Source organism: Labrus mixtus, chromosome 9, assembly GCF_963584025.1.
Source record: "Labrus mixtus chromosome 9, fLabMix1.1, whole genome shotgun sequence".
NCBI lineage: Eukaryota > Metazoa > Chordata > Actinopteri > Labriformes > Labridae > Labrus > Labrus mixtus.
The window spans coordinates 11,963,913-11,982,203 of record NC_083620.1 but is presented as its reverse complement, the minus strand read 5'-3'; positions in this window follow the sequence as shown (position 1 = coordinate 11,982,203).

Genomic DNA, 18,291 nt, shown 5'->3' with positions numbered 1-18,291 from the left:
TGGCTAACTCTGGCATATTTACCGAAATGTTTATTAATATGCAATGTCCCTGTAAAATAAATTACAAATTAAATAAAAAAAAATATTGAAGCTTAAAAGGGAAATACTGTCATTAAAATGAAAACAACTATGATTAATCAAACCTGTTTTTTGTGTTAGTTGATTTATTTGTTTGTCATCTTAGTTTGAAATTTGTATATGATGTGCTAATTTATGGTGTATGTTCACATGCTGAAAAATGTAATTTCAGCATAACCATAAAAGCTTAACCATAAAAAGTATGATAATCATCCCTTGACTCTGCAGTTCCCCTAAACTGGATTTAGTGTTGAGTGTCTGAACGCCTCTTTCTTGTTTTCTTCTCTACAATTTTCCTGTTTTCATTCATTATTACTGCTCTCATAAATGCACCTTCCTGGTGTAGCACAGAACTGTTTGGAATGGAATAGCAATAATCAGCCTACTGGGTCCAACCTTCCCTGCTCGTAAAGTAACAGACAGAATAAGTGAGAGGCATGCTGGTGGTCAAAGTAGAGCCTTTAGGAGCAACAGAGTCAGATATTTTCTCAGTTGTTTGCAAAATTGAGAATCTGAACAACAGCTAGAGTAAATACTTCCCTTATAGCCATTAGAGGACCATTAACACCACTCCAAATATAATGGGTGAAATGAAGGTCTTGGTTTAAAAACACTTGTTTCTTCTGCTACTGAACAAACAAGTTTGTTTTTCAAGTTCAATAAAATATAACCACTGGCATGTTTTTATTTGTGACTGCATGTTTGTGTTCTGGGAGCTGTCACCTTAGTGCGGTGGACAAAGTCCACTGATTGCATCACATACTGATTTTCTGCATCGTGCATGGATCAACACCATGTGACAAATCAGCACTCACAAATTTAAAGCCTTTAACATTCAGATAAAATTCACAGCCATATCAGAATTGGATGGATTGTCAATCTGTTAGAGCTGGATGGATTTGAGTAATGGAGACACAATGAAAGTGTTTCTGTTTAATAGTCAAAGGAGTGAAAATGATTTCCATAAATGTTTGAATACATGTGAAGTACTAAGTTATTTTTCTATACACTGCATGTAACTTTTAAGTGCCTTATGTAGTTATACAGCCACAGAAATCAGTTCAACTTCCCCAAAACTCTATCGGAGTTGATTGACTCCTTTTTCACTATTTACTTTTGCTGTCTGAGTTCTGTGACTCCAGCTTAACTTTCTGACCCCCAACTAAAACCTCCATATCCTGGACTTCTGAATCTTACATCTAATGACTCTCTTTTTTCTCTTTCTCTCTCTCTCTCTCTCTCTCTCTATCTCTCTCTCTCTCTCTCCCTCTCTCTCTGTCTCGCATACCTTCTCACTCTTTTCCTCTCCAAATGGATGTTGAAATCATTCTCAATTAATGAATATCATTACAGCCTTTTAAATAGCTGTGCTGTATTACTAACCCTTCTTAGCTTTATCTCCCTCTGCACATGGGTCCCAGACAACCAAACCTTTCTGGGAGATACAGATAGAAAAGGCTAACTACTGTTTTCTTTTTTTGCCCCTCTCAAATTGGAAGGAAATGCTCACTCTTTCATTCAGCAGGGGAGCGAGGCATGCCATAATGAGTTTTGTGCTTAACGAGGGCAGTCTAATGCCTGCCAACATGTTTTTACTGCTGATATCAGTGTCCTACAGTCTGTTCACTTTTGGGCTACATGAGCAGCCCAATGAATAACATCTTATATTGTCTAAAAAAATGTGCTTGATATTGTCTTTAAGTGTTTTCCTGTTTTTAATTTTTCCCCTATGGGTATATAGTTAAATTATGAATGAAATGTCCTTTCATTGACGATTAAGTGGCCACTTGTTTTTCCTGTAGAGTATCAAGGAGCTGTGAGCGATTCTTCTTCATCTTCAAAAAAACACCTTCTAAATTATAAGTTCAGAAAGCTTGCCTGCAAAAATTAGATACCTGAGAATCCCCCAGGAATTTAATGAGTGACTGGCTAATTAGACCTATTTTCTTAAATGACGGGAAAAGTAATAATAATTTCTGTTTTCTGAATTTAAAATAAGACATTTGGAAAAATGGCTAATTGTGACTTGTGCATCACAAGAACTCATCTCTTTCCCTTCTTTTTGTCTCCTTATTTTTTAGTCTGACCTATGCTTCCTGTAGATATGTTGCTATCCACTTCCCATCCTTCTGCTTGTTTGAAATTACAGCATGTATGATTCTGTCTATCATAATTTGACTTAGCTGACACACTTTAGCATTTTACTATTCTTGAATGAGTTGCCTTTAATGTACATAAATTATTATAAGAGGGGGTCTAGTAAGGTGGCGGTTTAGCCTCAAGCTACACAGCAGACATTAAACTTAGATCCTCTGGCTGTGACCTTACTGATGTTCCAAACACTTCCAACCGAGATCAGGCTTTTTCCTTCAGTGACTAGAGGCTTTCAAACACCCCCACTGAGGAACTCATGCCAAAAAAATCAATATTGTTTTTTATTTCAAAAATATAAACTGCTATGAAGCTTATTTTTGTTGGTTTTGGGAGATGTTTTTTTTTTTTTAGCATTTTGCTTTTCTTTTTTTTACTACATTTATTCTTATCTTTTTCTCTTTGGTACCCTGTTGATTTATTGTTTTCCTCACAGCTCTCTGATAGGCTCTTCTGATGCCTACAAAACCAGTTGTGAAAATATGTATGAGTGCATTTATGCATGTGTATTCTCTTAATTCCTTTTTCATCTCCCAGAGAAACGAACGAGATATGTAAATTGTAAATGGACTTGAGTTTATAGAGCTTTTCTAGTCTTCTGACTACTCAAAGCGCTTTTACACCGCATATCACAACTACCTATTCACACACTGGTGGCTGAGGTTGCTATGTAAAGTGACCATCAGAAATAACTAATCCCATTAATACACATGCATACGCCACCAATAAAGCAGTGGAAGAAATATGGAGTTAAGTGCCTTGCCCAAGGACACACAGGACATGTTGCTGCAGGAGCTGGGGATCAAACCCCTAACCTTCTGTTTGAGTGACAACCAACTCTACCAACTGAGCCACAGCCACCCTTTATGTATTAAACAAATGGAAAAGAACGTCCTTAGCAATATATTAACAATGATGTCATTAATTATATTACTAGTAATATTCATAATGCAAAATAAAGCACACTTTCATTAGCAATGGCATATCATATGTTCTTCCTGATTCCCTATAATGAATACATACTTACTATTGAAATCCCTCAATCCCTCTTTTCAGATAATGTTTTTATGTGCTGTTCTGTATATGGTTTTGACGTCTTTTGTCACTTATATTGTGTTTCTATGCTCTCGATGCAAGGCAAATTCCCCTAGGGGCAATAAAGGTTACATTCATTCGTTCATACATAGAAACTAGAAATTTCTCACATTGGATATTTTGGCTTTAATTTTCAGGTTTCTTGGGTTTAGTTCAGATACAAAATATTTACTCCCACACATACATGTGCCTTCCTTTGCCTCTTGATAGATAAATAACAGCCAGCACTGATGCTGTTCCTTTGCTCTGGATTTCCTAGGGTGTTCAACTGGTCACACACAGATGTGTCAGGAAATTGGGCAGTAAATCAACACTTCATTATCCGCGTCTCTACTCCTATCTGTGTCCCTGCTGTAAGGACCAGAGTCAGCAACACACATCACCTGTGGTTTAAAAGGATGATGTATGTGAATGGAAAAATCAAAATCCTTTTCGATTTTTTCAGCATTCCCTTTGCTTTTTATTCAAAAGCTCACTTCTCTGACTTGTGTCTTAAAGTACTGCGTTTCAGTGACATTATAATATCATCAAAGGACACATAACATGCACAAGCCTGTCACTCTATATATTTGTTTAAATTGCATGAATAATTTGCCATGTGAAGTGTATGTGTGAATGCAGTTGTGTGTTTTTTCTCTCCTGCTCCTGATCAATGGCCCCTTCCTGTGCTTGTAATTACACCACTGTCTGCCATGTCTCACTGATTTAAAGATCAAATGCTGTCTCAATCCCCACGCAGGGCACAGATCTAAGACGAGTCAGGCGTCTCTCCAAAAGGTCACTTGCTGCAATTTGATGCCATACAATAGTTGTTCTTGTTGTTTTTTTCTGATGGAGGAGGGGCAGGGGGGGGGGGGGGGGGGGGTGTCCCTCTGTGTTGCTTTAATCTATGTCTTACTTTCATGTGTGTGGAATAAGCCAGTGAAATGTCACTGGCACTCAGTGATTATCGAGCAGAGGACAGCAGGGTGGATAGGTTGAAGATGTGAGAGCATGCAAACAATGCAGCACAGAGTGGACGAGTTGCAAAGAGAAAACAAAAAAAAAGAGCAGTCTGTGATACACTGCCAAAGGATGACAGTAACAAGTTGTTGCTTGGTCAAGGAAGTTGACAGGATTTATGATCGGTATTAGAATCAGAATCAGTTTTATTGGCCATGTGGGCACAAGGAATTTGACTCTGGCTTTACATTGCTCAATGCACAGAAAAAAAAAATTGGGGGTGGGGAGGACGTGGGAGGTTGTGCTTCTCCTGAAGCCCACTGTCATCTCGACGGTCAGGTGGTTCTTACTGCACCAGAAAATGAGCTGTTCCACCTCCTGTCTTAATGCAGGCTTGTCACCGTCCTGGATGAAGCTGATGACAGTGGGGTCGTTGTGTCATGCATACTTCAGTTTAACAGAAGGACCCCCTGAAATGCAGTCATTAGTGTAGACGGTTACTCATTGCATGACTCACATATATGGTGGCGTGTAGCTTATTATAATATAACTCAATTGTTGAGCTGCTACACCAACCCCAGCTAAGAGCTAGCCTAGAACCTGACTCTAGGGCCAGTGAGACCATAACCTAATGCCACTCCTTACGTGCTGCATTCAACAAGAAGGTGTATCCTGCCTTACCTGGATGTATGCGACTGTCCTGTATGTTCAAGGGGTCTGTTTGCACGCTTGGTCGGTCCGATCCTCAGATACAGCGGCTGTGATCTCCTCCGCCAGCCCGTGCTCTTTCATTGGATTAACCAGTTTAGATGATGTGCAAAAACCTGTGCAGTGTGGACGAACACACAAAAACAAACATTACTCAGTCTCTCAGTTTTCTCCAGTGTCTTGCGTCTTGGCGTCTCCCTCGTGGCGTCCATTCACTCAAATCCAAATGCGCGCTCCGCTCCTCCGCAGGTGCTGCTAATGAAGGTTAAAGAGACAGAGCTAGCACACCCCCCTCAGGTGTGACATCAGTACTGACCCTGCTTCTCCGCCTACCAACCACACCTACCACTGAAGACACTTAAATGACTCCTCCTCAAGCATTATCATAACACAATACATATAATAAAATGTGAAAGACAAATATATACAGCACACTTCACTACAAGTGTGCAAAATTTCACATTATATTTCTGTTTTTTTCTACAGTAAATGTAGTTCCTAAAAGGGAGGTACCTTTCATTGGCTTTGCGTCTCGTGCTAGTTAACCTGATATGCACAGTCATTAAAAATGTATTGTTTTTTAATCACAGACATTGACAACAAGCAAATAAATGATTATAATAATTGTTGTTGTTCAATTCAACAACATAATGAAGCGGCTAGATGACATCGGCAAAGATGTAGACTGGCTGATCTGTTTGTGGCGCAGTGTTTCAGCATTGCAGTGGGACAGAAGCTGTGAGTTTAGACATGTTGCGCTGACTTACACTCCTTGGCCATACATGAGGTGAAGACACCTTGAATGCACTTTAGGTGATTTTTGAAAATCAACTCAGGTGGTCAAGTCATGCAAGGCAAAGATAAGGGTCTTGTTTGTCTAACCAACTTGATCAGTTTTCACTGCATCATCCACCAGGAGTCACTATATAGTATCAAAACTCAGAAACAATTTATTCCGACACATGATGCAAAAGGCGTGTGTGGTAAATGTAATGGTTTCCAAAGCAAGTAAGGAAAGCTGTCCCGCGGAAAGGTGCTAGAACGGTTTCTGAGCCTCCTCCCCAGATTGACACATTCCTGGATAACAAGGGCAAACATGAGCAAGAGTTAAAAGACCCCACTGGATCATACAGCTGGCCCATCTGATTAACATCACATGTCACCTGAATACAGCTCTGCCCTCATAATAGTGATGCTCTGGAAAGTGAAATAATTGAGTTTCACACAAATGACATTCTCAATGTTGAACTCAGAGCAGGTGTTGGCCACTTCTGGAGTTTTTTTATCTGAATCAGATTTTCCCTAATTGAAAACACCTGTACAGAATGTGGTGTCTTTCTTCATGAGCTAATACACATACGAGTCAACATTTACAAACATGAACACTAGGAAACAGAGAAATGGGCTCACAAATGCACATCTTGAGTGCCTCACAACGATTGCAACAACAAACAAATATAACAAGAAGAAAGTCAAGACAATGCATGCAGGCTTCCGCTCATCCCAGTATTAAGGAAAAACCTGTTTTCAGGGATGCAAACTCATCAGGGACGAAAACGGTGACACATCCAAACCCTCTAGGGGGGTCCGGGGGCATGCCCCCCCGGGAAGATTTAAAAAAAATATATCAGCTTTAAAATGTGAATTTACAGATGATTTTAGCATTCAGACTGACTAAAGAACAACAAACAATAAGAAAAACACAATTGCTTGTCTATATCTATGTTCTGTTTTAACTTTTTGATAAAGCTTCAGTGAAACATGAAACACACATGCTCCCAACCTTGAGTCCCTTTGTATAAATGGGATGAATTTGCAGAACAGGGCTTACCTTGTTCCACTAAGGGGTGATGTGAAGGGCAGTCACTATGCAAGTAGCTCTCAGAGCAGAGTCTGAGAGAGCATCATAATACAGTCATCAAGTATGACAATATTTTCTCTTCTATCATTAAATATGTAACAGTATCACTATATTAACCTGATGTTTTGCTCCTGCTGATTTTCATTAAGTTCATATTCCCTCTGGCCTTATTACATTTGTTGACCAGCTGTCACTTTAATGTTGCCTGAGATAATAATGAACCACAAAGCTGCATGAAGTTACCTTCAAGCTAGCACACATTTCTCTCAACATCTTTACCTATGGCTACCAAACAGTAAATATGATGAGACAGGATGTTTAACAGAAAGGCTGACTTGCTAGCCAGACTTCGAATCTTTCCGCAGTGTGTTCACGGAAAAATAACTTTCTGTAAATTAGCCATGTGCTGCATTGACTCATTGAATCAGGTTTCATGCTTCTTGCGGTCGGCACAAGAATGGTCCGTGGAGGGTCTGAGTGCCCAGCCGCACACCTCCGAGATTTTTGTAACAATGCGGATGGGTTCGTGCCGACCGCGTTGCAATGATTGGCTGCAGGGCCAATCACACAAATGACCTATTCGGGAGTTTGCACCCCTGTGTTTTTAATTACAACTGTAATGGCTGTGTTGTTAGCAGACATGCTCATTGGTTTTGGTGGCTTTTGGTGTATTGAGGTTGAAGAGTCTCCGTTGCTGCCATTTTGGCTCTCTTGAAAAAAATTGTGAGGATCACTGGTGTAGAGGGAGAAGAGCAGTGGGGAGGGGACACACCCTTGGTCATGCCAGTTCTGATTGCCTGGGTGCTGCATTACTGCATTTATGATCAATTCTTCTTTATTTACCATCCTGATTTTAGTTTAACTGATTTGTGCTGGTTTGAGTGCACATGTATTTAAAACAATTGGTCTGACAGTCCAAAAGTGGTATTTTTTTTATTCAGGTGATGTGGTGTAAAAGGCATAAGATAACTCTTTCTTTGACATAGGTGGAAGAGATCAAAATGTATGAAGGAAAAATGTCAAGAAAACTAAATTTAATAAAAAAAGAAACATATCCAGCTCAATCAACTGCACAATCCACTGAATTCCCTCTCTGATTTTTTTGTCTAGTTATTAGTTAGTTTAGTTAATTTATCAGTTTTTCCTCTTTTTCAGTTTATTGTTTGTGCACAGGCAGACATTGAGGCAGTCATCAGACACATGGTGAAATAGACTGTTAGGTAATCAATTTATGATCCCTTGACCACAGAAAACAAAAACACAATACAACGCATTATTATGAACATGTCGGCAAGCACACTACTGCACACACTTTTAAACACACAAACACACCACCATGCCCACTCATACACAATATAACTGCAACTTCTCCTTTCCCACACTCTCAAATATCCCACATCTTCCCACCTGGAAACCAAATATTACAACAAAATTACACGAGTTACAAGAAAAAACACAATATCGTGTCCAACCACAACATGACTGAATGCTACATTGATTTGTTCTCATAGTTTTGGTCTATGAATAAGGCTCCTCTTGTGTACCTTTGCTTACATAACTCTGAGAAAGAAGCACAATAATGAAGGTACTTACTGTGAACAAGGTGCTTAATCCCATTTTGGATCAAAGCAACAATGAAGAGTATGGAACATAAAGAAAAAAGGAAACAGCAGACAAGTCATTCACTTTTTTTAGTTCATTAACTACAGTGTCCTTTTGAATGTTGGTAATTATAAATCATAATTCAGACAAGTAACTGTACACATGCCATTAAACAACCATGTCTGACATTAAGTTGGAAATAAGCAGTGTGTGATGTGTTATGGACATTTTTCTCCATCCCTCTAACTTCATGCTTTATTTAAGTCATTATTACTGCTATGTTGGGACAATGGCTGAAACATATGATCCTTTCTGAAGAGGAATGTCTGCACTCCCCCAGGTGTGCAGTTTGCACAGTTCCTTAGTGGTGTGGAAAGACTTAAATCCTGGATGGATCCACTTGCACATGAAGACATAAATGAGTTGTGCCTTTTCATCTTCCTTGACATGCATTTCCACATATACCAGCATAAGAAAGTTGAAGATGAAGTGAAGGATGAAGAGACTAACAAAGGATGCCACTTCTGTGCCTCAAAACACACACCTAAACCAACATGCAGATGTGAATATTTAACGCTGTGATATCCATCCATCCATTATCTATACCGCATGTCCCTCTATCGGGGTCTGGAGACAATCCCAGCTGTCATTGAGCGAGAGGCGGGGTACACCCAGGACTGTTCACCAGTCAATCACAGGGCTCACATATAGAGAAAGACAACCAGGCACACTCACATTCACATTCACAAGTGCAGATTCACAAATGAACCTAACGAGCATGTCTTTGGACTGTGGTGTGAAGCCGGAGTACCTGGAGAGAACCTACGCTTGCACAGGAAGAACATGCAGACTCCATTCAGAGAGGATCCTGTCCAACAGGGATTCGAACTAGGATCCTCCTCGTTGTGAGGCAACAGTGCTAAACACTACACCTCGAAGCACTGACTTTAACCAAATTTGAGCTGTTAATTTTTACTATAACCAATTATATAGATTTTACGCAGATAAATATTATTCAGATGAATGGGAAAGAAAGGTTTAGCTTTTGAGCCTGACTATATAAAAGTGATAGTTGCTTCAAAAGTTTCTGTGGTTTTAGGTCAGCATTCAATGTTTCCAGTGGAAAAGCTGCTCACTTGTTAACACCAACGTTGCTTTGATTTGAGATAATAATACACACAGTTCATCTGCTGAAAACATATGGATGAAAGCAGAGTTTGTGTTTTCATTACCTCAAAGCTATCTTTGACAAAACCCCTCACAAAAATCAATCCTCCGATCTAGATATATTTGGTTTTTGGCAGGCAGCTGTGTTCATGTCAGATTGTCTATTTTTCGACTTTCCTTTATGCACTTCTCCACACAAACCCCGTCTTATCCGTCTCACTTCTGTTATTTTGGTGCCCTCCTTTTCCTATTCCTTATTCAGTCAATAAGTGAAGCAGAAATTTGGTAAGTGGCATCAGTCTGGATGTAATCCAATAACAGAAAACACCCACATATGCCTCAGACTACATGTGAAGTTCTCACACACACACACACGCGCGCACACACACTCACATCAATGCACAAATAATTTTTAGTGTCGTATTGTTCATATACTTTCCTGGACACACCTTAAGCCTGATTTATACTGACGTGCACCTCCACCAAAATGAAAAAATGCATCTAATTGATACACTCTTCAAGCCAGTGATTGGTCTGCTGGGTAGCATCAAATTTCTTGCATTTACAATATTTCCAGGCATCACCGCCATTTGAACACTAGAATGCTATTTATCAGCTTCAACTCCAACATTATTTAGTCACCAAAGTAGCTATGACGTAGATTTGACACAAAGGTTTAAACCAGCCTTTAGTTACAACCCAGAAGCAGTAATGCAAATTGTATTGACACCAAAATCCATTGACTTGCTGTATCTGACATATTTTTTATTGTCTTTCAGATACTCTGTCCATTTACTCCCAGTTCTCCTGGTAATGAGATAGTTGATCTTGCTTTGAACCCTCTACATCCCACTACTACCAGACAAACCCTAATTTTCCACACACTGTTCAGCTTGTGTTGCTAAAGCTACATGTCTCAGCTCTTTGGTCCATACCCATCCTCCACTTTTTCCTCCCAGGGCACCGTCAGTTCTATAGAGTTCTTTAAAGAAAAAGCAAAGTGTCGCAACTGAAGCAAAAGTCAACAGTTTTGAAGAACAGATCCTCAAAGTTGTAGCAAGATTTTCTTAATTTTCAGAAATGTTCATCTTTTTCAATTATTGTTTTCCAATGTTCACTTATGTATCTTTCTAAAGCATGTGTTTGAATTCTGGAAAACATTTTGGGACTCTGAAAACCCTTCTTTTGAATCCTCAAATCAGGAGTTAAACTCAAAGAGCTCCCCAACTGCCTGATCCAAACATAAAGAGTCATTTGGAGGACAACTCATCACTCAAGATCCTCTGCTATGATCTGTTTATGAAGCACATCTGCTAAGCTGACTATTTTTAGGGAGCCATGCATGATAGATCATTCTCACAGACACAGGGAGGAAAGCCAAGCCTCCACTAAACTGGTTAACTCCCAGCGATTCTGTCTGCATCACTTTGATCACATGATCAGCTGTAACAGCTAATTGTGGTGAAAAGGCCATGGCAGCTGTGGATAACACTCAAGCATATCTTTCCATAAATATTATGTATTGTTGATGCTTTTGCATTTTGTATTTTATTGTATTTAATGTAAAATTGCTGATTTATTTGAAGGACATACTCAAGTCAAGAGTTATTTGCCTTTGTTTGATCATTAATAAACTATGTATATATGCTGAAGATAATGTGGCCACTTGTGACTTCTGAAGCTAAGGCTAGCTATTAACAAAGCACAACCACATACTCTTTACTTAGAGTTTCAGATTCCTCACCATGCTGTGAAGTATTAAAACACTTAAAATGATTGCATTATGATTTCAATGTAAATTAATATCATAGGCCTACTCCAAAATAACACAACAGATGTTCTAGCTATGTTTTCAGATTGCTAGCAAATGACTACAAAGTCTGCAAACTGATTTTCCCTATCTACTCCAGCTGCCTGCTAAACCCCAATGCATGTTTTTTTATACATGTAAAATAAAAGTTATTTTATATTTTAAGGGCATCTTTTACAAGTGCTCCCCCTAAAATATCATAGACCACCATAGTGCCCCTGCAGATAGATCTGATTGTAGTGATGTGAAAAGCAATTATTTTCAGTGTACTGAATCAGTAGAATCAGTTATTCGCTCAAAAGATTCGTTCAGTACTTCACTGCAGCTCTGACTGATAATCAGAATTTCATAAGCTGAAACACGGCTGAACGTTTAGTTCTGCTCGCTATCGTACTGAGAACGGCCGGTGGTGAATAATAATATGTTAAATGAATATGTTAAAACAGTCAGCTGAGAGAAATTAAGTTGGATAAATAAGCCATTTGCAGCAGCTATAAAAAGCACATACATTTTTCGTGACACCTAAATGTTAAATAAAATATTTGCTACTTCCTCGATTTTCGAGACGAGAGGAGCGACACAGTGCTCCCGACCAACTCCGTCCTGTTCTGTGCAACAAAACGTTCAGTCAGTGCGTTCATTACACAAATCGAATCACTGACTGACCAATGCCTTAGAGAGAGAGACACGAGACAGGAGAGAGGAGAGCTAAACTGAAGTTGAGAAATGAACGACTCTTTTCAGTAAGTGATTCAGTTCAGTTCGTTCACCCATAAGATTTTGTGTTTTTGAACAAATCGTTCACGAACGACACATCACTATCTGATAGGAAGATCAGTAAAGAAGCTCCCTGAACTCTGCCCTCTGCTGGTTTGTGTCCTAACTCTCAGGGAGATCTTCTATAGTGTCTTGGACGGGAGAAGTGTCCGAAGTGCACAAGTTATACACAGGGTTGCCCAAGGGTCAGTGCTCGGTACCCTTGTGTTCTCCGTATACACCACCACACTTGATGCAAATATATCTATATATAAATATATCTCATGACTTCTTACACCACTGCTATGCTGATGATACCCAGTTCTTCCTGTCATTCCTGCCAGACTATGTTACAGTCTCAGCTAAATTCTCATCATGTCCTGCTGATATCTCTAAATCAATGAATAAACGCCACCTTTAACTCAACCTTTCAAAGACTGAGCTCCTTGTCATCCCAGCCAGTCCCTCTATGCAACCACAAATCAATATCAACCTTGGTACAACCAAACTCTTGCCAAAGTCTGCCCAGAACCTGCCTGTCATGGTTGATGACCAGCTAAAATTTGAGGTTCAAGTGGCTTTGATTGCCCGGTCATGTCTAATTGCCCTGTTAAACATCAGGGAGATCAGACTACCTGTCGGAGCACGCTACAGAGCTCCTGGTACAGGCTCTTGTGATATCAAGCATTAACAATTGCAACTCCCTACTGGCAGGTCTTTCTACATGCACTATCAAACCCCTGCAGATGATCCAAAAAGCAGCAGCACGACTGGTCTTCAGCCTACCCAAAAGAGGTCACTCCGCTGTTCATCTCCTTACACTGGCTCCCAATTAATGGAGGAACTTACTCCATCTGATCCGCAGAGTCCCTTTGCACCTTTAAGAAAACGCTAAAGACCCAGCTCTTACATGAATACCTACACACTTAATGGTATTAATGATGACGATAATGATGATGACGGTTTTGTATGATAATGACAATTTCAGGATGGTTTTGATGCTGATTAGAACAGCTTTCGATGTTGTGCTTTGCCTCTATGCATTGCCTGCCAGCACCTGTGTCAGATCAGACTTAAAGCTGTGCATTTGCACTTACTGACATTGTTTCCTCCATTCTAGATCATTGCTTGTATTGTACTTACTCACTGATGTACGTCACTTTAGATAAAAGCATCTGCAAAATGAATCGTAGAATTGTAGGATAATTGAAACGTCAATGTGTCAGTGAAAGCAGGTTGTATTATAGAACTAAAACTTTGTCATTCTCCATCAGTCCTCTTCCTCACACAGAAAATCAATAGAGAAAGTTTTCCTAATGGGCAATTTAGACATCAACGGTCCCATCCAAATGACAGAAGATAACCTGCATGTTGTTGTCATTCAATCTGTATGAGTATTGGCTGAGAGTGTCATTCAATCTGTTCACCTAAGTGAGCATGTATGATAGCTAGCTACCTAGGCTTATGGAGAACCGTGATGAACATTTCAAGCAAAAACTTAAAAACGCCAGTTACCTGCCTCCATCCGCAGGGAGTGGATAGCTGTGTTTGGATACAGTAATAGGATATTTGTTTCAGGTTAGTGAATATGTTTTTAGCAGAGAGGTGGTGAGATGATGACTAATTAACCGGCTAGTGTTAGCTTGCTAGCATTATTCGCGGTCAGCTCTCATGTTACTCGTGCATTTAGCTTTTTGCACAGCTGGTCCCAGTGAAGAAAGAGCATAGCTTGCAGTGTGAATACATTGAAAGAAACCGCTGACCCCAGTGTTTTCTCCACATCTCTCTGAGTATTTAGTTAAGGATTGTTTAACCACTCTTCCAGCTACCACTGAGACATCTCAGCCAGTACTAATCTGAAAGGTTCTGGAGTAGCCGCTCTAGACAGCCAATCATTTACTAAAGGAGGTAGGACTTGTCCCCGAGGTAACCAAGAAACTAGATGAGATGCTGGACAGAGACAGAAAGCACTTTGTGATAACAGATTACCTATATGTTGCTTCTGAATATTTGATAGATAAAAAGTTGGAGAACAATTACATACAAAAAGGCCAAAAAGGATGCTAACTTTTTAGGGTGCATGTATTTTTTTCCTCAAAAATTGAACATATTTTATAGCATTTTAAATCTAAATTTCCATTAAAATGATTTGAAAATAGCACATATAACTGCCATAAGAGGGATTCCCCCCTCCCCTCTTTTTTTCAATAATTATGCCTTTTATTGTAGGCCAAATTGTTTTCATTGCTTGTTCCAAGTAGCCTTCATATGTTCTTCTTTAGAATGAATGTACTTCTTCAATTTAAAGCGGGTTACTTGTCTTTCTAAGAAAGAGGACAACTATTGACTGAAATACTTTTTCAGCCTGTCATGAAATAGAAAAGCATTGCAGAATTTGTGAAATTCAGTTATGGATTTCAATTTCCGTGTTCCAACCCGAACCCCATCTCACCACCCCTTTGAAAACCTTTTGGGAGCGCCACTTCTTATCAAAACAGAAACTTAAATTGTTGTTATTATTAACAAATATAATTTGATTTAATCAAACTGGGGTTGACAGAGTGAGAAACCACCACCAGCAAAGTCAGAGTCAGAAAATTAATAAGAGTATAGTTTCTTATTTCCTTGAGAATTAAAGTGATGTCTCATCCTATACTCAGTTGAGTATACATGTTTTTACATCAAATTAATGTTTCTTTAATTTTAATATCCCAACAACATTTATTACCCATCAGCTTTAAATCTATCAGCTTGCAAACTTGTAAGCTAGCTGGAAGGTTATCATACGATGCTTGTGAACACATTTTTTCTCTACTCTTTCGCTAAAAGTTTCAATTCTCTAAATTCTTCTGTGGTAATTTAAGCCAATACATCCACAATAACTATGATTAACAGTGGCAGCTGTGGGTCAGTGGTAGAGTCGGTCGTCTTTCAACCAGTAGCTCTGGGATTTCGTCCGCAGCTCCCACAGTCACATGTCCTTGGGCAAAAGGGAACCCCAAATTGCTCCTGCTGCTACATCAGTGGTGTGTGAAGGTGTATGGTTGGGTATTAGTTAATACTAATGGAAACTTTACATAGCATCCTCTGACATGTCATCAATATGTGAATGTGGTGTGAATGGATGAATGTGACATGTAATTTAAGCACTTTGAGTCGTCAGAGGAAACATTGTATCCATTATGTTTAATGTATATGACGTTGATTGTTGTCTTTATATTACTGCAGCAGATCGCAAGATGAATTTCTAACTTTGTGAGACAATAAAGTTAATCTGGAATCTTGAATCTTGAAGTCCATTTACCATATAGCCACCTCATGTTAAAGTCTAAGACACAAGACAAACGTATTGGTTGATGGTGGGGTTTACAAACTGTACTTTAACATGTCTACAGGCACAGTCCGACAATGATAGAGTGGTGTTCTCTCGAAGAGCATGCATACAACATAATACACATATTGTATTTACAGGGGCAAAGTTATTACTGCACACCACGGTTCGCTATATCATACATTTGATGAGATGTGTGTCTTTGCATAAACACAGTTTTTCAAAATCCCTTTAGTCTTTCCTTGTCAGACACAGATACAACACATATAATATAACATACACACGCGCACACACACACACACACACACACACACACACACACACACACACACACACATACACACATACATACACATGCACACAAGCACACACAGAGGAAACAATACATTGCATAAGGCAGGATCATGAAGCTGAATTGGTTTTCTCAGTACCTCCGCTTAGGCTGAAGAATAACTGTGGAAATGCAGAAATAGGAACAAAGGGAATGTGTCAGAGAAATGCAGCCGCACAACATAGCATTAGTAAAGGAGAGAAGGACAGATGAGCGACAGAAGGTAAGAAGAAAGGACACCAGGATAAGAGAGACAAGTGGAAGTAGCCGTAAGAGAGAAAGAAAGAAATACAGAGGGCCAGAGGGAGAGGGTAAGCGGGAAACCCAATCTGTGAGCTGATGGGGCTCCTCAGCACAGCGGCAAAATCAATTTGACTGGTGCTGCTTCTGCTCTGAATGAGAGGCAAGGATGATGGAGCGAGAGAGGAAAGAAAGGAGAGGAGATGGAGAGCACGGCGGCTGGATAAGGATGGAGCTGTGGAGTCAATAAGAGTGTGGCAGTAAAAAGAGAGAAAATGGATGGAGGGAATAAGGAGGAGGAGAGTAGAAGGAGGTCAGAGTAGGGACAGCAACCAGACAGAGTGTAGGGGTGACGGATAGGCAATATAACACAAGCAGCCACCCGATGTTTACCTGTGGATTGGAATAGAGGGAGACTTTGAGATATTTAGTCAATAAAACAAAAGGGAAAATGCTGAGTGAGAAAACGCACATGAGAGTGGATTTAAAGTGAAAGTTTTGAAGTGAAAAGAGTTACCACTCGAAATGTGTCGTTCAGTCAATAGCCCTTTCGACAGATACATTTTGAATAAAAAAAGGAAAGCTTTGGGTGGATCTGTGTCACTTTAACAGGGCTAATCTGATCACCAGACTGTCTTTTATATTATCCTGTTCAGTGTACAGGAAACCAACTGAGTTATTTAAAAAATGGCTGCAGTTTTTGCATGAACTGCCTGCTAATGGAAGTGCGGTTTAAAAGTCCTGTAAGAGCCATGACGGAGAAACAGCGTTTGTTTTTACACCATATCAATGGCAGTAAACGGATGCAATGCCAAATTAGCTGACCACTATTATACCTTTTACCCTCAGCCTTAAACACAATAGATTTACTGGAGTAGCTCTTGAGCTAATTAGCTGCTTAGCTTATTAGTTAATTGCCAGGAGAGAGACAATGCTGCCCCTCATTTTGCTATCAACAGGTACCAGCGTGGCTGGCATTCAGCCATTCAGCACAGGCTGGTTTCGGCTGTGTCTAATTAGTGCTGTGAACAAGGTGATGTTTTTTTTATACAGGAGTTGGAATGCAAAACCAACAGAAATACTTGCATGGATCTGAGTTGGGGGCTTGTTACCCAATGTGATGTTTGTATGAGTGACACGTCATGCCACAAGCAATAAAGGTATTATTATTCAAACTAAAGTGCAGGTATTAATGTGTCCTTATAAGAAATGAACAGAAAGAGGGATACGGACATTTGGAAAATTATTAGAGAGAAGTATTATTAGAGAGAAGGCCAAAAGGCTCTGAACAATGTCACAAAGGTAACGCTGGCAGAGGAAATCCTCTTTGTAAAAATGAAATATCAAGCTGGTAACTTCTAGAATAATACTGTGCAAGCTCTACTCTTCCCTTCAGCAGAGCAGCAGCAACAACAACAACTGTGAGGCTCCTTGCTCATCTAATATCTCTTTGTGTCTTTCAGTGTTTTTTACTTTGTTCACAATATATCTCCTCTAACGTCTCTCTGGCTTTTTCAGGAGAATACACATTTTATTTGAAACTAGGTCAGAGTAAGGGTTTGAAATCATCTATGTGACTGTTAAACACCATCAAGATATTTAATCCATACTTAAAACCATCCTATTGTTTCTTATCAACAATATGCAATCATGTTTAAGGCTTTCATTTAAAATATAGGCTTTGTACAACCTCTTTTTTTTTTTTACTAGAACAGTGTTTTTGTATGAGCCCTTTGTTCCTGACACAATGCACTGAGGAAAATGGTAAATAAAAGTAAAAAATGGCATCGTGAAAAATATGTAAAGAGTTTATTTTAATCGGTTTGGGTAATATTTACCAACTAACTTTTGCTTTTACTGGGACTATAGCAGGATCCGATTATATTAATTGTTTGTGTGTGTGTGTGTGTGTGTGTGTGTATGTGCCACCCCATCCTTATTCTATCATGAAGGCTTCTACCTCCAGAATGGAACTCCTTATTTTCTCATTGCTGCTGACAGCATCAGCCAAGAGGCTGCTATTTTTAAAAAAAGGAGTGGGTGACTGTGCGAGTTAATAAACGAGCACAGGAACACACACACACACACACACACACACACACACACACACACACACACACACACACACAGACACACACACGCACACACACACGCACACACAGACACACACATACAGAGAGACAGATTCATGCAAGCAAACGTAATTTGCATAAAACAAG